The sequence below is a fragment of the Sturnira hondurensis genome, unplaced genomic scaffold, assembly GCF_014824575.4.
Source record: "Sturnira hondurensis isolate 20B ecotype Veracruz unplaced genomic scaffold, ASM1482457v3 Scaffold0021214, whole genome shotgun sequence".
Taxonomy (NCBI): domain Eukaryota; kingdom Metazoa; phylum Chordata; class Mammalia; order Chiroptera; family Phyllostomidae; genus Sturnira; species Sturnira hondurensis.
In genome coordinates this window covers 3,944,429-3,968,389 of record NW_028093845.1, presented here as the reverse complement: position 1 = coordinate 3,968,389, position 23,961 = coordinate 3,944,429, and the positions used below count along the sequence as shown (strand labels likewise).

Below are 23,961 nucleotides of genomic sequence, written 5' to 3'. Positions count from 1 at the left end.
GTTGGTACCCTGTGTGGGGTACCTACCCTGTGTGTTTTTCTTTATTTCACTTTGAAAAGCCTTCATTTCTTCCTCTATTTCGGGACCATACTCAACTAATTCTGTGAGCATTCTTTTTTTTTTGAGGCATTTTTTTAAATATATTTTATTGATTATACCATTACAGTTGTTCTATTCCCCCCTTCATTCCCCTCCACCCGCACACTCCCTCCCCCACCCTTCTCCCCCCCTTAGTTTATAACCACGTGTCTCAAGTTCTTTAGATTCTATATTTCCCCCACTATTCTCGCCCTCCCCCCTATCTATTTTCTACCTACCATCTATGCTATTTTCTGTGCCTTCTCCCCCCTTCTCCTCCTCCCACCCCCCTGTTTCTAACCCTCCATGTGTTCTTCATTTCTATGGTTCCACTCCTGATCTAGCTGTCCTCTTGGTTTGCTTTTGTTTTAGGTGTGGTTGTTAATAACTGTGTGTTTGCTGTCCTTTCACTGTTCATATTTTTCATCTTCTTTTTCTTATATAAGTCCCTTTAGCATTTCATATAATAAGGGCTTGGTGATGATGAACTCCTTGAACTTGACCTTATCTGAGAAGCACTTTATCTGTCCTTCCATTCTAAATGAAAGTTTTGCTGGATAAAGCAATCTTGGCTGTAGGTCTTTGGATTTCATGACTTGGAATACTTCTTTCCAGCCCCTTCTTGCCTGTAAGGTCTCTTTTGAGAAATCCGCTGACAGTCTGATGGGTACTCCTTTGTAGGTGACTGTCCCCTTATCCCTTGCTGCTTCTAGGATTCTCTCCTTCATTTTGGTCTTGGCTAATGTAATTATGATGTGCCTTGGTGTGTTCCTTCTTGGGTCCAACTTCTTTGGGACTCTCTGAGCTTCCTGGATTTCCTGGAAGTCTATTTCCTTTGCCAGACTGGGGAAGTTCTCCTTTATTATTTGTTCAAATACATTTTCCACTCGTGGCTGTTTCCTTCCCCCTTCTGGTACCCCTATAATCCGGATGTTGGAACGTTTAAAGATGTCTTGGAGGTTCCTAAGCCTCTCCTCATTTTTTTGAATTCTCATTTCTTCATTCCTTTCTGGTGGGATGTTTTGTTCTTCCTTCTGGTCCATTCCATTGATTTGAGTCCCAGTTTCCTTTCCATTGCTATTGGTTTCCTGGACATCTCCCTTCATTTCAATTAGTTTAGCCTTCGTATGTTCCTCCAATTTGTGACTGAACTCTACCAATTCTGTGAGCATCCTGATAAATAGTGTTTTAAATTGGGCTTCTGAGAGCCTGGCAATCTGTTGGTTGCTTAGAGTTATTGGCTCTGGGACTCTGAGTTCTTCTTGAGCCATCCTTTGGGCTGTTCGTGCCTGTTAAGTAGCAGGAATGGAGCCCTAGATTTTCACCAGAGCAGGCAACTCAGTCGCTGGGGTGTGACGTCGTATGTGGGGGCGGGGTCAAAGAGGGACAATGGCTCCCTCCGCCACCTGCTGCTGCGACCCCCACCAGCACCGCAGCCACCACCGTCACCAGGGCCACGCACCCCGCTCCACGGCACGCGAGTGTGCCACCGCTGTCAGCCCTCCACCACTGGGTTCGCCCCCTGGGGCCTGCGTGGTTCGTCTCACTGTGCGCGAATGTGCGACCTTGGTCAATCTGTCCCGCACCCCGACTAGGTCCGGGCTGCCTGCGCTCCTAGGTCTGTCCTGCCTGACCCAGCTCTGCTGCTGGCTCCACCTCTTACCGTCCTCGTTGAACGGTTCGTAGCTGTCGGACTTCCGTATAATTAGGTTTTCTGGCCTCTGGGTGTGTGTTCTCCAAAACTTTTGTTGTATCCAAACTTGGTTGTGGGAGAAGGCACAGTGTTTCCACCTATGCCTCCATCTTGGCGGAAGTGGCTCTGTGAGCATTCTGATTACCAGTGTTTTGAACTCTGCATCTGATAGGTTGGCTATCTCTTCATCACTTAATTATATTTTTTCTGGAGCTTTTATCTGTTGTTTCATTTGGGCCATATTTTTTTTTTGTCTCTGTATGCCAGTTATGTAGTAAGGGGTGGGGCCTTAGGTATTCACCAGGGCAGGACACCCAATGTAGCGGCATTGTGGCAGGATATGTGGGGCAAGGGTCCGAAAGGGAATGATGCTGCTTGCTTGACTCTCTGGCTGGCTTTCAGTCACTGCCCCCGCTTCCCACAAGCAAAGTGGGCCTTTCTGGTACTGATTTCTGGGTGTGTGGGCTTGTATACATACTAGGACCCTGTGGGTCTCTCCAGAAAATTGTCCTGTGAGGCTGAGAATTTGCTGCAATTCCCACAGGTTTTTATAGCCAGAGGTTTTGAGACTTTATTTCTCTGTGCTGGAAGCCTGGGTTGCACAGTCTGTCTCGCTCTCCAGTTGTTCCTCCCAGTTTATCTGCATATGAATGTGAGTCTGTCTGGTCCTTCAGCTGCCACTGTGCTCACTCAGTCTTCCAGCTGCTACCTTGCTATGTGTCCTTTCTGCTTCAGCTTCCCATCTCCACCCTTCCTACCAGTTTAAATGAATATTTCTTCTTAAACTCCTTGGTTGTCAGACTCTCATATAGTTCGATTTCCTGGCAGTTTGGTTATTTTTTGTTTTTAGATATTATGTCCTTCTTTTAGTTGTGCCAGGAGACAAAGTGTACCTATCTATGCCTCAATCTTGGCTGGAAGTCTAATCTTGGGTAATTTAATTACAATGTGTTAATGTGTTTCTCTTTGGGTCCAACTTGTTTGGGACTCTATGAGCTTTGTGGACTTCTATGTCTATTTCCTCAGCCAGATTGAGGAAATTCTACTTCATTATATTTTCAAATAAGTTTTCAATTTCTTACTCTTTCTCTTATTCTGACACTGCTAAGATTTGGATGTTGGAATGTTTATAGTTGTTCCAGAAGTTCCTAAGCCTCTTATTTTTTTGAACTCTTGTTTCTTCATTCTCTTCTTGTTGGAGGTTTATTTTTTCCTTCTCTAAATCGTTATTTAAGTCCCAGTTTCTTTCCATTTACTGTTGGTTCCCTGTATATTTTCCTTTATTTCACTTTGAATAACTTTCACTACTCCCTGTATTTTGCCACATACTTAACCAATTCTTTGAGCATCCTGATTACAGGTGTTTTGAATTCTGCATTTGATAGGTTTGTCTATCTCCTCATTGCTTAGTTCTTTGTCTGGAGTTTTGATGTGTTCTTTCAATGGGCCGTACTTCTTTGTCTTGGTGCACCTAAGTGGTGGAGCCTTAGGCATTTGTCAGGCCAACCCACTTCACTGTCCTTGTGGTGCTATATGTGGAGGAGGGTTCAGAGGGGGAACAATGCCACTTGCTTGGCTCCTGCCCTGGTTTCAGTCACTTTCCCTACTACCTGCAAGTGAATTGAGTTCCTTTGGTGCTTTTTCCTGGGTGGGTGGGCATGTGTATGTTTTAGGACCCCGAGGGCTCATCCAGTGGACTTTCCTGTGGGATTGGTGGTTTCTCCTGCCTCTGCAGCCCCCCACAGCTTTTTACAGCCAGAGATTCCAAGGCTTTATTTCCCTGCACCGAAACTGTGTGTTGCATGGTCTGTCTGGCTCCTCAGTTGTTCCTTCAGGCTTAGCTGCATGTGAATGTGGGACCATCTGATCCACCAGTGGGTACCTTGTGGCTCATCTGCCCCACCCAGGCTGCTCATTTCCACCTTCCCTGCCTGTATAGATGAATGTCTCTTCTTTTAACTTCTCAGTTATAGGTCTTCCATACAGATTGCTTTTCTAGCAGTTCTGGTTGTGGTTTGTTTTTAAATTGGTTGTCATCCTCCTCTTGGTTGTGTGAGGAAGCAAAGTGTATTTGCCTATACCTCCATCTTGACTGGAAGCTATGAATAGAATATTTTACCTTGAGGAATAGTGTGGAAATGTTAAATGGGCATGCTATTATGAGTCAGTATTTGTTCTTAGAGGTACTGTTTCCTAGAATAATCCTAAATAGTAATAGGAAAGGAAGAGGATCTGAGATCTGATTCATAGACATAATTGGCTTAAAAGTTTGGATTCTACCAATTGAAATGCTAAAGGGAAAACTGGCCACTAGGTTCTGTCACAGGCTTTCTGCTGGTTCTTTCCCTGCACTGTGGCCTGGAATGTGCTACTAGGCGGTAAGATGAAGTAATTGTAAAACTCTCCTCATTCATTCCGCCTCCCCTAGATTATGATCCTGTCATACATGATCTTTTGAAGCCTGGTTTTAGTCTAACTTTCCAGTCTTATCTCCTGTTTCCTTAAGTAAAACTTTTACTTAAACAAGTCATTTTATTTTTTTTAAATAATAAGTTTTTAAAAAAATAAATAGTACTGGTTGTATAAATATTGTTTTATAACGTTTACTGAGGCATCCTTTTTCCTTTCATTCCACCCCCAATGCTGAAACTTTAATTTAAAATTTGTTGGCATTTGAGATCTCTGTCAAGTTTCATCATTCATCTTACTGCTAGGCCACAGTGATCTCTCCTCTCAATTTAACTTCTATAGCATTTAAAGTAGGCCTTGCCCTGGCTGGTGTAGCTCAGTGGATTGAACACGGGCCTGCAAACCAGAGGATCGCGGTTCGATTCCCAGTCAGGGCACATGCCTGGGTTGTGGGCCAGTTCTGATCAGGGGACACACAAGAGACACACAAGAAGAAATACATTGATATTTCTCTCCTTCCCTTCCCCTCTAAAGATAAATAAATAAAATCTTTAAAAAAATAAATAAAGTAGGCCTTAACTAGTTCTTACTGTTGTCTTTTATTATTATTTAAACTTTATCCCTGTAATTGTCTTTCCAGTTCACTAAGTTAAAAAACTATGACTCTTTAAATATCTTTATGATATGTGTATGTATGGTGCTGTACATACAGTAGGTTATGTAAGTGCATATAGGTAGACAAAAATGTGCCCCTTTATCTTTTCAGTGCAAACATGGTATAGGCAAAACCCAAATTCTGGGTGTATTTACCCTCACACTCTCCTTGCCTACACATTGGAGGGAAACTAGAGAGCTAACTGGTGACACTGTGTGTGGGGTCTAGGAAATCATACTTAATTTCTCAGTCATACTGAATTTCTCTGCTCAGCTCATCTTCCACTTTTCATAATGATTTACTGAACTTTCTTTACTTTTCTGAGCACTTTCAACCCCCATTCTTGTAGCCCACCTTGGCCCCTTTCTTTTTTTTCAGAGAAGAGACTGCATCCCATGGGAAGTAACTTACTTTACTCTAGGTCTGCAAACCTGCACTCACCATTTCTTTGTCATTCTCTTCATGTGTCTGTAGATCATTTGCTCCAGAAAATTCTCATCTATTTTATTTTAATACTCTTCAATTTAATTTCTATAGCATTTAAAGTTGGCCTTAACTAGTTCTTACTCTGTAGTCTTTTGTTATTATTTAAATGTTATCCCTGTAATTGTCTTCACAGTTCACTAAGTTAAAAAACTGTGACTTTTTAAATATCTTTATGATACCTATATGTATGGTGCTGTACGTTATGTTCAGATATACTCAGGCATCTCCTACCATTACAAAACAAATGCAACAAAACAACAAAAATATTTTCTGAACTCTACACACACTGCTCTGGTTTTCTTTTCTCCATTTATAATCTTTGTCCTTTCTGAACATTCACCAAAAGCATTGTCATTATTTCTCTTCTTCCCAGTCCAGTTTCTTCAGCCGTTATATAATTGGAGCTGCTCATGAGAAATTGTCTTGATCTCCAGGATGTCAAAGGACCAACTTTTCCTTTGTCCAGTCCATAACTGTCAGCTTTATTCGGAGGCTAGTTCCCCTCATGGTTGCAAGATAGCTGAATCAGTTTGGGGCATCATATCTAGACTGAGTGATTATAAGGGCTAGGGTATCTGTCCTAAAAAATAGTTCTAGCACACTTTTCTCTCATTGAGTCATAGTGCTGAACCTGATATCAAATGATAAGAAAGATGGAATTACCATGGTTGGTGTGGACTAAACCTCTAAGCTGAGTACCTGTCGGGAGACTAATCCGTCTGTTTTGCTGAATTCTTCAGTAACTTCCCATTGCCGTTAGGTTCAAGTCTCAAGTCCTTTATAATGGTGTGTGAAACTCCACAAATAACCTGACCCTGTATACTGTGATAATTTTATCTAGTCTTTTTTTTTTTTTGCTTCTACCTTTCTGACTAATTCTAAATGTCCGAGAGATCTCAGGTTAAATGTCAGTTCTTCAGGGATACTGTAATGATCCTACAAATTGAGGTAAAAGTACACAACTGTCTCTCTACCCATTCTGCGTTCCTAAACCATTTGTACTTTGAACAACTAAAATTGTTGTTTTTAATGTAAATAAGTCCTGACTGATTAAATGGCTTAGGTATTTTAACATACAATAATGAAAGAATTGATGGTAGGGAGCTATAAAATACCCCTTATTGTCACTTTTATGGTTAAAACTAGTGTTGCAGCCCTGGCTGGTGTAGCTCAGTGGATTGAGTACGGGCCTACGAACCAGAGGATCACAGTTCGATTCCCAGTCAGGGCACATGCCCGGATTGCAGGCCAGTTCCCAGCAAGGGATACACTAGAGGCAACCATACATTGATATTTCTCTCCCTCTCTCCTTCCCTTCCCCTCCCCTCTAAAGATAAATAAGTAAAATCTTAAAAAAAAACAAAACTAGTGTTGTATGTGCTCAAATAGCATTTGTGTTAGCTTGTTAGATTACTGTTTTTTTAAGCCTAGATTTCTTTTTTTAAAAGATTTTGTTTATTTTATTTTTAGAGAGAGGGGAAGGGTAGGAGAAAGAGAGGGTGAGAAACATCAATGTGTGGTTGCCTTTTGCATGCCCTCTGCTGGGGACCTGGCCCGAAACCCAGGCATGTTGACCTGACTGGGAATTGAACCAGTGACCCTTCGCTTTATAGGTCCATGCTCAATCGACTGAGCTATACCAGCCAGGGCAGATTACTGTTTTTTAAATGTATTTATAGAGTTTACTTTTAGGAGAACAAAACAATAGTAAAGTATAACGAAGTATGTTCTTAGGTTACCATTTTAATATTTTTGTATGGAATTTTTAGGTTTGTTTTGATATATTTGGTAATAAGTTTTATATTTTACCAAGTGTTATACTTTATATATTGTATCACTTAGGAAGAGGGCAGTTAGTCTATGAGAGGAAAAAGTCTGAATCAGAATTTAATAAAGTTAATTATTTTCGCTCTTTTTTCTCTTCCTTTTTATGAAGTTGCTTCATAAAAGTTGCCTCTCTGCTTCTCAGACTAGTGAGTGACCCCCAATTATCCTGTCTACCTTACCTTCAAAAGCAGAGAGGGAGAAAGTTGAGAAATGTAGTTATTCAGTGAAGGAAGTTGTTTGCTAGCTGCACCAAGGTTAGCCAAGGAGGCATGATGGATGTGAGCTGGATCAGTGCCATTCTGGCAGCTTTGACAGTTGAGCTATATGTATGGCCATTTTTTTTTAAAGATTTTATTTATTTATTTATCTTTAGAGGGTAAGGAGAGAGGGAGAGAAACATCAATGTATGGTTGCCTTTTGTGTGTCCCCTGCTGGGAGTTGGCCTGCAGGGAACTGGCCTGCAGGGAACTGGCCTGCAACCCAGGCATGTGCCCTGACTGGGAATCGAACCGCGATCCTCTAGTTCGCAGGCCTGTGCTCAGTCCACTGAGCTACACCAGCCAGGGCTTACCTGTGGCCATTTTTAATGCTGATGAGATGGGATTATTTTAGAAAATAATATATCTTTATTAACCATAGTTAATAATTATATACTTTTTTTCTTCAGTTTCATGGAGACTCCATCTCCTCCCCTCTCCTTCCCAATAACCTCTAAGTTTACTTTTTGACCGCAAAATCCTTAACATGGTGCTCTAGGTAGTCACTACAAATCAATTAGAAAAGTGAAATTAAACTTTTTTGACACCTGTTCCCAGATTATGGGAAACACATTAACCAAATTAAAATTCAAAGTACTTTAGAAACAGACATTTTAAAAATAACTGGTATTTGGCATCTTAGCTATAGAGTGTGCCATATTTACTGGCAGAAGTTGTCAGTGTCTGCTGTTGCCTTGTGTCCACTGTTGCCATACACTTTACGATTATCATTGCAAGATTAAAGATTTTCTTGCATATTTAATAAAATATCTTACACTTTTGCAAAGATATAAACTTTGAGATGTACATTATATTAATTCAGTGCTACAGTTGGAAAACAAAATGACTGAATCCTGCTCAGAGGTGGAATGTTGTCCTCAGTGCATGTTGATCTGGATGATGTTTGCACAGGTGCAGAGTACATATGAAGAGCCTTTGTGCCGTGTGTTGTTCTCACCCCTTGCGTGGACTTGGCATCTTTGATCTAGAATGTGGTTGTGTAATTTCTTAGTTGCTTCTTCTGTTGCTTAATCATTATGGCGAAATATATAGTAAAATAAGATTTGTTCCATTGTTACGGTAGAATATCTTTTATGTAGAGTGCTAAATAATCGAGGGTCTTAAAATTATAGTTAATATTCATGTAATCAGAATCTAAACAGTGGAAAAGTTCACTTATAAGATGGTGTAATTTCATGAATTAAGAGATGACAACTTTATTTATTTAATCCTCACCCAAGGACATGCCCATTGATTTTTAGAGTGAGGGGAAGGGAGGGAGAGGGAGAGAAACTGGTTCTCTTTCACAGGCACCCTAAAAGAGAGAGAGAGAAATTGGTTCTCTCTCACGGGCACCCTAACCCAGGACTGAACCTGCAACCTAGGCATGTGCCCTGATTGAGAATTGAACTCTCAGTCTTTCGGTTTACATGATGATGCTCCAACCAACTTGAGCCTCACCAGCCAGGGCAAAGATGACAATTTTAAAGGTAAATGTGTTAGGGAGAAAGAGGTCAGTACAGATTGAGACACACCTAAATCTTTAGAAGTATCCTGTGTATATTATTGTGCATGAAAGTTTAAACAAATCATTATTTGAATTGTACCTTTTAAATTCATTCAACACTTAATAAGCAAGATGTGTTACTTTTATTGTAAACTATTACTGTCAGATAAAATTGACTTTTTTTTGTCTCTTTGTTCTTGAATATGTTCACCATGGCGCTCGCTATTATATACTCTTAAGTGCTTCATATTCTATCAATTCTGGAATCTAGAATTCCTATTTGTAATTTTTTTCAGATTTGAAGTTTATCATTCCATAAATTATGACTAATTCCTTTAAAAAAGTATTTGAAAAATGAAGCATTCTGGTTACCTTTAGCTTGGGCTAGTATGATTGCTATGGGATTAATGAATAGTTAATTTAAAACAATTTAATACAAACATTATATACCAGAATTTTAAGATTTTTAAATTCTTGGGAGACAAGTGATTGTGTTATTTTCACTGATTTGTTAGGAAATAATATGAGCACAGTATAGGAGTATAGTAATCCCTGTTCTATCATGCTGATATTTATCATCAAAGTTGGGTGTCTTTAACTGGAAATACACAGTTTCAGTTTTTTCCATCTCTACTTAAAATGGTTTTCAGAAGATTCATTTTATAATGTTATAAAAATGGCTATTCAAAATATGTAAAAAGTAAAGGTCACATTTTGTTATAATTAGTCAGTTTTTGTTATGCACTCCAGTTATGTTCCATAAAGTCACCACAAACACTGATTTAGTCTTTACTGACCCTTTCCCTCTTGGAGCCTTAGATTGTATTTTTGTAAACCAAAATGCCATTTCCATTATAGCTCCATTTGCCAACATCCTTGTAAAACAAGCCTGAGAGTTCTCAGTGTCAAAAACCTATTTTACACAACTTTTTTCCTGTTCTAACATTTGCCTGCAAGTTTTTTTCTCTACCACCTTTTGGAACATGATGGCCAGTACTAGCAGAGGAGATGTAGTATTTTCCTGACCCTGGGTAATGTGACTGTAAATTTTTTTGGCTTTCAGCATCAACCCTCCATTCCACTTTTTATTGGTTGTGGATCCACAAATTTAGCCGCTCTCTCATCTTTTTCATATACTGTAAATATTATGTAGCACTTTTCCAGAAGGCCTTCTGGCACAGATGACACAATCTTCTTGTTCTGGGTGTACCTGATAGCAGTTGGCATCATAACTTGGACCTAAATGAAGCTCATCTGACATATCATGGCCTTTTTGTGCTCTGGAACACTAGACAGCATCATGCCTGGGACCATTTTATTTTAATTTATAGAATATACTTATTTTTAGAGCGGAGGTAAGGGAGGGAGAAAAAGGGAGAGAAACATTGATTGGTTACCTCTCACATGTACCTTGATTGTGTACTGAACCCACAACCCACGCATGTGCTGTGACCAGGGTTTGCAGAAGCATGCCCAGCCAAGCCATACTGGTTAGGGCCCTGGAGCCATTTTAAACAGCAAAAGCAACAAAAATACCAAAAACATGGAACTGGATTGCAAAAAGTATGCTATCTACAGCCTGAGCTGGAAGGAGAAAGCAAAGTGTCACCCCTGCTCCACTTCAGCTGGGAATGTGGGTTTGACTGCAGAAGGCCACACAATATTGAATGTGGGCTTAAAAATAATTTTAGCAAGTTGGAGGATTGGCTCATGTCTAATCTGCCAATGACAATCTGCTGTAGATATAAAAGCCAAAGTTGTTCTGTGTCAGGGTTTTTATGAGTTTCATGTTTTTTAATTCTTTTATAAAAGAAATTTTGTAGTAAAATTTCATGGCTATAAATATGAGGAAGTTTCTCTTATTTTGAGTTCTATTAATTAAACATTTTTTCTGTGTTTTATCTTTCCCCCCCCAACCATATGCCTTTGGAAATTTGGTTTTAAAAGATTATAATTTTTTTTATTTTTCAGATAACATTTCATATGATTAAACAAATCAGATGTACTTCCAAAGAGTTAGGTTTTTATGGGGAAGTGTACATTGTTTTGGTATGGTTTTTAAAATTTTAAGTTCAGGAAAGTGATTGATGATGCCTGGGATAAAAATCTTAGAAGACTGACAAATTTGATTACATAAACATTTAAAACTGGAAAAAGGCCATTATAAACAAACAAACTGAGACAATACTGGCAATATAAATGATAACCCCAAGTGTACTTTTTTCAGGTGTATAAAGAATTTTCGAAAAATCATTAAGAAAATATCAAACAATACAATACACAGACACAAATACTTCCTTTTTTAAAAAAATATTTTGTGTATGCTAGTACAGTTGTCCCAATTTTCCCCCTTCTACCCTCCTTCCTACTCCCTCAGGCAATCCTCACACCATTGTCCATGTCAGTGGGTAATGCATATGTATGTTCCTTAGCTAATTCCTTTACCTCCTTTCAAGTCCCTATATACCCCTCCCCTCTGACAGCTCAGTCTGTTTCATGTTTCTGTGCTTCTGGTTCTGTTTTGCTCATTAGTTTATTTTGTTCACTAGATTTCACATACAAGTGATATTGTATAATGTTTGTCTTTGACTGACTGACTTTATTTCATTTAATGAAATGACTATATTTAATAGGCTCCAGGTCCACCCATGCTGTCACAAAAGGTAAGAGTCTGTTGTTTTATACTGCTGCATAGTATTACATTGTATAAATGCACCACAGCTTTTTGATCTACTTGTCTGATAGGCACTTAAGGCTGTTTCCAGATCTTGGCTATTGTAATAATGCTGCCCTGAACATAGCGGTGCATGTATTCTTTTCGTGTTTAGGGATTTTTTTAGGATATATTCCCAAAAGTGGAATCACTGGGTCAAAAGGCACTTCCATTTGTAGTTTTTTCGTTCCTCCCAGCAGTGCACTAGGGTTCCCTTCTCTCCACACTTGTTTATTAATGATAGCCATTTTGACAGGTGTGAAGTGGTATCTCATCGTGGTTTTAATTTGCATCTTTCTGATGGCTAGTGAGGTTGTGCATTTCTTTGTGTGTCTATAGGCCATCTCTGTGTCCTCCTTGGAGAAGTGTCTATTCAGGTTCTTTGTCCATTTTTAAATTGAGTGGTTTGGCTTCCTGATGTTGAGTCATATAAGTTCTTTATATATTTCAAACAAGCACTTTTAAAAAAAGTATTTACTTTTAAAGAGAGGGTGAGGGAAGGAGAAAGAAAGAGAAACAGCGATTCCCCACCCCCCCCCACCCTCCCCACCCTCCCCACCCTCCCCACCCTCCCCACCCCCCAATTTGGGACATGGCCTGCAACCCAGGCGTGTGCCCTGACTGGGAATTGAACCGGTGACCTTTCCATTCGCAGGCTGGCACTCAATCCACTGAGCCACACCAGCTAGGGCTAACAAGCACTTTTTTTTTAAAGAAAGGGCTGCAAATGTAAAAAGAAAAACAACAGTTTCTTAAAAAGATGTTTGGCCGCAATGGCAATCATAAGAAAAGCAAATTAAAACAGGATGCTGTTTTTGTGCTTTTGGTTTTGGTAAAAACTAAAACAATACCAAATACGCTAGGTCATAGACACTGCACACTGGGTCTGAGTGGAAGTAGCAGCTGGAGTGCTAGCTGAGAGACCCAACAGGTGGTATTGGGTCCTGCAACCCAGCCTCTTGGAACCAGGATTTGCTTTCTGCTCTCTGTGGACTGAGGTGCCTGTGATGGAGTTACCAAAAAAGGAGATAAGATGAGCCTAGGGTGCCCCAGAAATGTGATGGCCAAGGAGCAGGCACCAAGGACCAGACAGATTGCGTTTCAAACAAAGAGCCTGGATTCTCATAGTTCAGGTAAAGAACTCTTGAGAATGTAACAGTGAAAATGGCACAAGCTGCATTAACAATTATGTAACCTAAAGACATGACAGTTAAGGAACACACATAGACTTGTGGCACATGGAAATGTGTGCATAGAAAAAGGAAATCTATAATTGTTTGGACTGTCATAATTCTTTGTAATTACTTCAGTGCCATGTTTGTTGGTCTTGACTTTGTTCCTCTGGGTGGAAATCGGGAAAATTCTCAGAACTGTATGTACCTCCAGTATTGTCAACTCTCCCAAACAGACACATCATAGCTGAAAGTGTAACAGGTGTGGGATGAACATGGACCCTCATTGTTCTTGGATCAACGACTGTTATGGTTACCAAAATCATGCTTTGTTCACACTGTTTCTGCTTCTGATACCATTGGGTTGTATTCATGTCGCCTTCATTTTTGTTATGACTGTGTATATGCAGCTTTATAACTGGCTGTTATTTGGGTGGAACATGGCAAAGATCAACGATTGATGTGAGTCCAGCCTGGAAAGATCCTCTTCCAGTTACTTTGTTTGGTTTAGCTGCATTTGCTGTCACTTTGTTTGCCCTGGATTATCTTAAGGAACAACCACAGTCATTGGCATGTTGTTTTTTATCCAGATGAAAATAATTCTTAGAAACCAAACTTCCATTGAATCATGGATCAAAGAGAAGGCTAAAAATAGAATTCAGTATTCTCAACTAGATGAAATCTTTGTTTTTCCTTATGCTTTGAGAAGTCGATAGAAGAACTGTAAACAGGTGTTTACCTGGTCAGGGTTTCCAGAAGGAGATGGACTGGAGTGGCCAATAAGAAAAGGCTGTCACTAGTACAGTTTAAGAATAGAACAATTGAAACAAAAAGCAGGTAATATTTTATTTTTAAGATATTTTATTTACTAATTTTTAGAGAGAGAGGAAGGGAGGGAGAAAGAGAGACATCAATATGCGATTCCCTCTTGTGTGCCCCCAACTGGGGACTTGGCTCACAACACAGGCATGTGTCCTGACTGGGAATGGAACCAGTGACCCTTTGGTTCACAGTCCAGTGCTCAATCCACTGAGCCACACTAGCCAAGACTGATATTTCTTATGTGATATTACGGTTAATTTGTCAGAATCAATATAAACTCATATTTCATTACCTGCGTTTTAATGCTGATTTTGTCAAGTCAAATAACGATCAATGGTGTTTTTTATTAAAAAAATTATCTAAAAAGGCTAAATAATATCTGTAAGAGTTACGATTTGAAAACTCACACCCTGTATTCAGATGAGAGTTCCACCCTCTTCAACTATAACCAAAGAGGTGTTCTGATATTTTGGTGAACAACACATTTAAAATAATTTTAAAAGGAAAAGGGGTCCTGGCTGGTGTAGCTCAGTGGATTGAGTGCAAGCCTGCGAACCACACGATCGCGGTTCGATTCCCAGTCAGGGCACATGCCTGGGTTGCAGGCCAGTTCCCAGCAGGGGACTCAGGAGAGGCAACCATACATTGATATTTCTCTCCTTCTCTCCTTCCCTTCCCCTCTAAAGATAAATAAATAAAATCTTAAAAAAATATGTTTAAAAAAAGTTTAAGGTTTGCTATTTAAAAAAAAGGAAAAGGGAATTCTCTTGAGAAACACACATACTTAAAAGAGGTTACTGTGCAATTGAGAGGTGAATTCTGAGGGAAAAGATAGAACATTACAAAATTCAAGTACCTCCCCCAAAAGAAAAGAAAAGAAAAGAAAAGAAAAGAAAATCAAGTACCCAGTTGCAAAAAGATGACCATTTAGTTTGCAGCCAGTGAGTGAGCTTGCCTCTCCCCCATCCCAGCCCCCCTGCCCGCCCTCCCCAGGTGGGGGACATTTAGCAATGTCTGGAGACATTTTTTTAAAAAGATTTCATTTATTTATCTTTAGAGGGGAAGGGAAGGAGGGAGGAAGAGAAATATCAATGTATGGTTGACTCTTTTGCATCCCCTGCTGGGAACTGGTCTGCAACCCAGGCATGTGCCCTGACTGGGGATCGAACCCCGATCCTCTGGTTCTTAGGCCCACACTCAGTCCACTGAGCCATACCAGCCAGGGCAAGAAGGATTGTTCTTGAAAGTATTATATGGCTAGGTAAAAAGCACCAGCACTAAGCCTGACTACTGAGCCAGAGAGGGTATCTTCAGGCAAAAAGGGTATCCTTGTCAGCCTTCACGAACCTCCTGATGAAGCTTTTCAGTGAGCAGCAAGAAGTGAAGATTTCCAATGGGAAAATAAGAGGACAGAAGCCCAGGGTGAGCAGGAAGAGCAGGAGTCATGTGAGCTCACAAAAGAAACACCAGGATATGGGTATGAGAACAAACTCTTTGTGGCAGTATTTGTGATTGTAGTAGCAATGATTTTTATTGCAGTTTTTTGTCACGTTGCTATTTGTCATAGGACATCATCAAAGGAAGGTATAGAAGGAAGCTCAAGGTTTTTTCCCCTTATTTCTTTGGCATAAGAGATGCTCACTGGAATGCAAGATGGAGGAGGGAGTTTTCTGGAGAAGATTTAGGAATATATATATGGAAATTTCAGAGCCACACCCAAGAAAAATGTGGCACAGAAGCAATACAACAAGGATTTGTCTGATAAGGTTGAGCTTTTCATCTAAATGGAGAAGGGTGAAGCCTCCACCTCGACAGCCAGGATTGCTACATCAAACTCTGCCGCTGAAGAGACACATGAAGAAAATGAAAGATGACATTGCCTGAGTGAACCTCATCCTCAGGCTATCTGTAAATTGTATTTGGAAATGGTGGCTCAGCACTGCTGATAAAATACATATTTTCCTCTACTAAAATGTAGAAATTAGAAGATGCTCAGTGAACTTAGAATTTCAACAGCATAGCCCTGGCTGGTGTAGCTCAGTGGATTGAGCGCGGGCCTGTGAACCACACAATCACAGCTCAATTCCCAGTCAGGGCACACGCCTGGGTTGCAGGCCAGTTCCTGGCAGGGGACTCACAAGAGGCAACCATACATTGATATTTCTCTCCCTCTCTCCTTCCCTTCCCCTCTAGAGATAAATAAATAAAATTACAAACATTTAAAAAAAAGAATTTCAACAGCATAAAAAAGGACTTGGAAAAAAACAGTCAGAAATGAAAGATACACTTAAATGAAGAATAATTTATAGGGGATCAACAGTACAGAAGATGAAGTAGAGAATTAACAATATAAAGAAGTAAAAAAAAACCCAATCAGAACAAAAAAAAAGAATTAAAAAATGAGAATAGTGTAAGGAGCCTCTGGGACAACTTCAGCATACCAACATTTGCATCATGGGAATGCTGGAAGGAGGAGAGAGCAAGAAATTGAAAAGGTATTTGAAAAAATAATGACAGAAAACTGTCCTAACCTGGTGAAGAAAATAAACATACAAGTCTAGGATGCCCATACAAGACACATCATAATTAAAATGCCAGAGGTTAAAAACAATCTTAAAAGTAGCGAGAGAAAAGCAGTTACTTACAAGAAAGCTCTCATAAGACTCTCAGCTGAGGTCTCCAGAGAAACTTCACAAGCCAGAGGGATTGGCAAGAAATATTCAAACTGATGAAAAGCAAGTTCCTACAATGAAGATTACTTTAACTAGCAAAGCTCTCATTTAGAATGGGACAACAGATAAAGGGCTTCCCAGACAAGAAAAAGCTAAAGGAGTTCATCATCACCAAACCACTATTACAGAAAATGTTTTTAAAAGATTAAAAATATGAAGAATAAAATGTCAGTAAATACATATCTATCGAGTTTAATCTAGAAAGCAAAATTAATGAAGAAGCAGACTCATAAGTGCAAAGAATATCTTGACAGTGGCCAGATGAGAGGGCCTTTGGAGAGAATGGGGGGAAAAGGTGAAGGATTAAGAAGTACCAATTGGTTGTTGAAGAATAGTCGTGGGATGTAAAGTAGAGCATGGGGAATGTAGTCAGTGATCTAATAAGTATATATGGTGTCAGATGGGTATGATTTATTGGATGATCACTTAGTAAGTTGTGTAATGTCTAACTAATCACTGGGTTGTACACCTGAAACTGATACAATATTGTATAGCAACTTTGATTGAAAAAATAAAAATCATTAAAAAATAACAGTAGTTTTAACTGTATTTTATAACTTAACACTTAATTGTTATTTTTTGTTAGGATAAATTGCTATGTGCAATAGTGAACACCTGATATGTAGGTCTTTGGAATTTTTCAGAAAAAAATTAGACTTAAAATGTATCACAAATGAATTGAGCGCGGGCCTGCGAACCAGAGGATCGCGGTTCGATTCCCAGTCAGGGCACATGCCTGGGTTGTAGTCCAGTTCCCTGCAGGCCAACTCCCAGCAGGGGACGCACAAAAGGCAACCATACATTGATGTTTCTCTCCCTCTCTCCTTCCCCTCTAAAGATAAATAAATAAATAAAATCTTTAAAAAAAATGTATCACAAAATGTTAGTTACTGAAGAACAAAAGATTCGTGTAATTCTGCTTTTGCATTTATAAGCTTGAAATTTTTCATAGTATGTTTTTAAAAGTTACTCATTTCATAGAATGAAAGCAGATGGCTATTTTCTAGAGGAGAAGGGAAGGGAGCTTGTCTTAGGGAGAAATACCACCTTTTCTCTGGGTTAGTTATAGAGTTCATGGTCTGGGAATTCCCTTTGCCCCCTTCTTGTGTTTAGTCCTGCTTCTTGGACCACACAGGATTTCATGAGTTCTTTATTCATATTAGTAACTTACTGAGAAAGAGCACATAGGGCATAAATTTTGGAGTTTTCTGCATGACTGAAAAATTTATTCAACATTCACTAGTTGATCATTTGAATAGATACAGAAGTGTATCTTGGAGCCCTGGCTGGTGTAGCTCAGTGGACTGAGCCATGGGCCTGTGAAGCAAAGGGTCGCTGGTTCGATTCCCAGTCAGGGCACATGCCTGGGTTGTGGGCTGGGTCCCCAGTGGGGGACACATGAGAGGCAACCACACATTGATGTTTCTCTTCCACTCTTTCTCCTTCCCTCCCCTTCTAGCTAAATAAATAAATAAAATAAGTAAAATAAAGTAAATGAATTAAAAAAAAGAAGTGTATGTTGGAAATAATTTACAAGGCACTCACCTTTCCTGTGTCTGCATTGCTGTTGAGAAATCCAGTACATTTTGGTTTATTACCTCCCTACCACTGTGGAAGCCTGGAAGCTCTTTTTCCCACTGGTGTTTTGATATTCTAAGTTGATGTGCTTTGTGCCCCTGTCCATTCATTCATAGGCTGGGCCCTTGAAAGTCCCTTTTTATTTGCAAATGCCTATTTTCAGTGCTAGGTACTTCTCTTGAATTTTTCTTGGGTAATTTTCTCCCCTTCAAATTCATCCTGAAGCTTTTGTTATTCAGGTATTGTACCACATAAAGTTTTCATCTCCAATTCTCTTGTGTGTTTTTGGTTCTACATTATGGGATGTTGCCTCAACTTTATTTTCCATCCCTTTAACTGAATTTGTTATTCATTATACTTAAAATTTTTCTGAGTGTTCCTATTTACAGTACCCTATTTATGGCTTTATAGATGCAATTTCTTTTCTTACATTTTGATATCTTTACTGCTCCTATTTTATTTGGATACTCTCCTCTTTTCTGTTTGCTTTCCTTGGAGAAGCTGTTTGTAAACGTCTGGTGCACATGGTCTGTCTGTTCATATTTTAGGGTGAGACACTCAAAAGCTAATTGAAAATTCTGTGGATGGGCTTTACTGGAGGGATGTCTGGAGGCTAGATGGCTGTTTCTTTAAATTCCCTCAAATGTCAGTGTATGAAAGGTCCTTTCTCTGGGAAAGTTTAATTTTTCCAGAAGGGTCTCATTTGGATTCTTGGCTGAGTGTAAGGTCAGGCCTCTCAAATTTGGCAGTCCGAAAGATTGCCAGCTATTTACAATTTATGATGTAGCTTTATCTGACCCTCTGTTTTTTGGTGTGAATCTCACTACTACCCTTCTCTGTTGCTGGGTTCAGTCTTTTTGGTTAAACTTAGTCATAGGCTCTATCTCCTCTTCCCTCAGGGCTGAGAATGGGTGGCTTCTGTCTGAACCTGATGGCACTGCAAATCCAGAGCTTTATATGCTTATCCAGTCTGTTAAATAATACTCTTTATTCAGCATCTCTGGTACTCCTGTATCTTCTGTATCCTGTTCCTAAATCTTTCTCAAGTTGTGTGCAAGTGTCTGGCTTCTCATCTCCAATTTCTTATGTAAATTTCATCTTCCTCTGTTGGCCAAAACATTTAAAATTCCTGTGTCTTACCCATTGTCTTCATTTTTTATAGAGTATTTTTAAATCAAATATGTTTTTGTTATTTTAGAGACAGGTAGCAAGGTTTTTACTCTGTCTTTTTAAAAGTTACAGTGTAAAGATAACATAACCTTAAATAAGATTATGTTACCCCTCTGACTGTACTGAAGTTTAGAATTCTCTCACTTGCTGCCTATGGAAATTAGGTGGAAATCCAAGCTGGTTACTCTGGCCTTTGGATCCTGCTTGGTTCTATCTTCATTTACCTCTCTGCCTTTTGTCACACTACAGCTGTTTCTCTTCTCCACTATTCAGCCACTGTCCTCTCTGCCCCTCAAACATCAGAATGTCTTTGTTACTATAGCCTATGTGTGCCTAGGCCTTTTTCATCATTCAAGTCTTAAATAGAAATTTTAGATGTTCTGTGATAGGATCAATTAGAATTACTGGTATAACATTGCCTCCATGTCTCAGTGCCTTAAAGGAATAATGAGTCTTGCTCATTGACATGTCCCTCATGGATTGACTGGGACCAAGGATGACAGAGGAGCCACCATCTGCAGTATCCCTGTTATCCTTGGCATAATGAAAAGAAAGCACACCAAATTACAAAGAGTTTTCAAATCTTCCAAAATAGAAGTGACATAAACCCCTTTTACTCAGATTCCATGTGCCAGATCTAGTCACATGGCCAAACCTCATACCAGGGGAACGGGGGAAGTACAGTCCTACCAGTGCCCAGGACAGTGCCCAAGAACTAGAACTATCTGGTGAACAACATTAATTAATGACTACCATAACAACTCTGACCAACCAGTGTAAAGTAGCTGTATTAGTCAGGGTTCTTCAGAGAAACAGAACCAACAGGGGACAACAAACACAGAGATGAACTGTGAAGAATTTGCAATGTGGTTATAGAGGCTGAAAGGTCCCATGATATGCAAGCTGGAAGTCAGGGAACGTAGTGGTGAACTTCCTGTCCAAGTCTGAACACCAGTCTGAGGTTAGGAGAAGATGGCATGAGATGTCCCAGTTTGCCCCTGAGGCAAAAAACAAAAAACAAACTAACAGACCAAACAAACAAACAAACAACCCAGGGCAAGTTCCTCCTTCTTGCATCTTTTGTTATGTTCAGGCCCTAACTTTACTAAATCCACTGGTTCTAATATTAATCTCGGCAGAAACACTCCCACAGTTATACTCAGAAATAATATCTAATCAGATACCTGGGGACCCTGTGTGGCTAGTGAAATTGACACTGGCATTCCCCATCACAGTAACTTTCCTCATTGCCTATTATTTTATTTGTCACATTTTCTCATAGAACTTAATCACTATCTGAATAAATCTTGTTTTTATGTTTATTGTCTGTCCCCCACCAGCTATTTAAGTGCAATTCAAAAGTTTTTGAATTGTTCACCACTCTATCCCAAGAATCTAGGGCAGTGCCAAGAGCAGGTGTTCACAAATATTAGATACATAACTAGACTGATTTTTAAAATACATTTAATAGCATTATCCACTAAAATGAGTTTATATTCATACTTTCATAAAATGCTTCCTTGTTCTATTTTTAATGTCCATTAAACAAAAATAGGTATTCTTTTAGTATGAATTACTATAGAAAACTGAGAGTAATTTTCTTATTATCAGTAGAGTTAATTATTGGTATTTGAGATATTTTACAAAAAGTAGTTAAAGGATTACTACCATTAATCAATATAAAACAGAAAGTTACAACAAAAATACAATGTATCATGCTCATAATTTCATAAACTTCCAACTGCAGCATCAATTTAGATCAATAGTAAAAAGAACTTTCTTGGCCCTGAAATACGGAAATGCAAAATCAGGAGTGTTGTCTAAAAGAAAATATTTTCACCTGTTAGCTATCTTATATTCTTATGGTATTTATCTTTGCTCTATAAGGAGAGCTATTTGTATTATATGTAATTATAATTTTACATTACAAGATCTAAAGAAATTCTAAGAACCTTTTACTCCAGATCTTTCCAGTTCTTTCTGTTCCTGCAGAAATGAGCTATTTAAAGTTTATTCTTTTAGCAATTTTCATATTTACAAATGCAGTGTTGTTGACTATAGTCATCATGCTTCACATTGCATCCCCAGGGCTATTTATAACTGGAATTTTGTACTTTTTAACCTCCTTTTACCCATTTTGCCCAACCTATACCCTCTGCATCCTCCTTCTAATTCTCCCCCCTACTCCCCCCTCCTTTTCTTTCTTTGTTTTTAACCTTTTGTGAAATTAGATTTGCTCTTTCTGGTTGTAGATGGCTATAGCTCAAATTAACATACAGGTTATTTTATTTTCTTTCTTGGTTATTAACTGTATCGTCAGGATGGTTGGGTTCTATTGGTGGTGCCTGTGAAAATGGTAGAGATGATGGTTTGTGATAGAGACATAAGAATGAGAGAACTATTGGGTTAGCCAAAAAGTCCGTTTAGTTTTTTCCATAAAATGAAGGGCACATTTTTTGTTTTCACCAGTAGCTTTAGTGATTTGGATATTTTGAGTATTCAGCTATCACCTGCTATTGGCTTCTAGTGGGTAGAGGCCAGGGCTGCTGCTAAACATCTTCCAATGCATAAGACAGCCCCACAGCAAAGAATTATTTGGCCAAAATGTTAATAGTACCAAGAAACTTAGAGTCCACTTTTGACACATTCAATAAGTCACATCACCTTCCCCATACACTGCACAAGTCTTTTTTTGCATTTCAATTGAGTTTTTACCTTTTTTGAAATAATAAGCGTAATATACCAAAAATACATTTTCTTTCATCTTTACTATTGAAATGACTACACAAAAATTCACCAATCTTGATTTTTTTAAAATGTACACCGATAGGATAGCTGTCACAATACAATCTAACAGAACTGTTTCAGTAAAGTTAAAGACAACCAAGCACTCCTAGAGCCTTCATATGGGAAAAACTAACTGAATTTTTGGCCAGTTTAGTATTTCAGAGAACCTAACTGTCGTGCATATGGCCACTGATTTTTATGCAAAGCCAGAAGGCACGTATGGTCATTGTGACTACTCCACCGATTCCACAGATTCAGGTAACAGTACTAATAACTGGTTTTCAATGTGTTTGGTTAAAAACAGAAGTTCTGCATGTAGGGTGTTTATAAGTTACTTTTGAGACTTGATTGCTCCTGAGACTTAAATGAAGCTAGCCCTTCCCTCTTCAGTTTCCTCTCCCACCATGATAAACTGACCTCTGTGGATCCCTCGAGTGATGTCTCCTCACATCTGTTTCCCAGTGCAGACAGTAAGCACTGTGAGGGCTTGTCTATGCCTGACACAAGCATCTTTAATCTCTAGTATCTAACCTACTGCCTGTGAGTGTGCAGTACATATCTGTGACCAGAGGAATATATGTATATAAGAGTTAAAAGTAAATAACAGCCCTGGCCTGTGTGACTAAGTAGGACTATGGACTATGAACATTGGACTATGAAGCCAACAGTCACCGGTTCAATTCCCAGCCAGGGCACATGCCTGGGTTGCAGCCCAGGTCCCCAGTAAGGGGAATGCAGAAGGCAACCACACACTGTTGTTTCTCTCTCTTTCTCCCTCCCTTCCCTTCTCTCTAAAAATAAATAAATAAAGCTCTTTTTAAAACAAAGTAAATAACAATGGTTTTTAAGCCCTGGCTAATGGACCACTTCTGTCAAACTAAAGTAAAGCTAAATTTAGTATAACACACAAATTCTGACACCACCTAGGTACTCAATATAAACATAATTTACATAAGCTCTACATTAACTGCTCATCAAAATTTCTCATTGCCTTTTAGAATCTTTTCTGAAATTAAAATGTAAATAGCTACACTCCATCCCTAGTCTTTGGCAAGACATGCCTTTTATTTTTTCGTTTTATCTTTTTAAAAATTTTATATATTTATCTTTAGAGGGGAGGGGAAGGAGAATGGGAGAGAAATATTAATGTATAGTTGCCTCTCATGTGTCGCCTGCTGGGAACTGGCCTGCAACCCAGGCATGTTCTCTGACTGGGAATCGAACCACAATCCTCTGGTTCACAGGCCTGCTCTCAGTCTGCTGAGCTACAACAGCTAGGCAAGACATGTCTTTTAAAAGGAGTCTTAAGAGTTCAATTCCCAGTCAGAGCACGTGCCTGGGTTGAGTTGTGCAGGAGAGGCAGCCACACACTGAGATTTCTCTCCCCCTCTTTCTCTCTCCCTTTCGCTCTGTCTAAAAATAAAGAAATAAAATCTTTAAAAAATAATAAAAGGAGTCTTAGAGTCTATATGTAAACTTATCTTTATGGCTAAGTATTATTATTTCTTCTAAAAGTGACCAAGTATATAGAACATAAAAGGCACGAAATTTTTAAAAAAATACTTGACTTGCTGCTTTTTTTTCTTTAAATTTTTTATTCTTTTTTCTTTTATGAGTTTATTTGTTTATTTTTAGAGAGAGAAGGGAAGAAGAGCGAGGGAGAGAAACATCGATGTGTGGTTGCCTCTCGCACACCCCTTGCTGGGGACCTGGGTCTGTAACCCAGATGTATGTGTGTGTTTTTTGTGTGTGTGTGTGTGTGTGTGTGTGTGTGTGTGTGTGTTAAATAGGAATCTAACTGCCACCCTTTGGTTCGCAGGCCCACACTTAATCCATTCAGTTATACCAGCCAGGGTGACTTCCTGCTTCTTATATGTTTGCTACAAACGTGCATTTCTTTTTAAAATTCTTGGCTACAGTGCATTGCAGTTGTGGTGATTTCTTATTGTCTAACACATTTGCCAGAAGTTTGATTGTGGTTTTGCTAGCAATGCAGATGAATTAAATGTTATAAAAGTTGTAATAGTTTAAAATAACGTTGGAAAACTCAAATATAAACATCTGTAACTTTAACT

At 39.1% G+C, this 23,961-nt stretch overlaps 1 protein-coding gene and 1 pseudogene across 9 annotated transcripts in view; both read left to right on the top strand.

Moving 5' to 3' along the window:
- The window catches only part of ZMYND11 (zinc finger MYND-type containing 11), a 157,163-nt gene that overhangs the window by 12,608 nt on the left and 120,594 nt on the right, over positions 1–23,961 (top strand). The window lies entirely within an intron of this gene.
- Positions 12,439–16,942, top strand: LOC118977136 (palmitoyltransferase ZDHHC6-like; annotated as a pseudogene).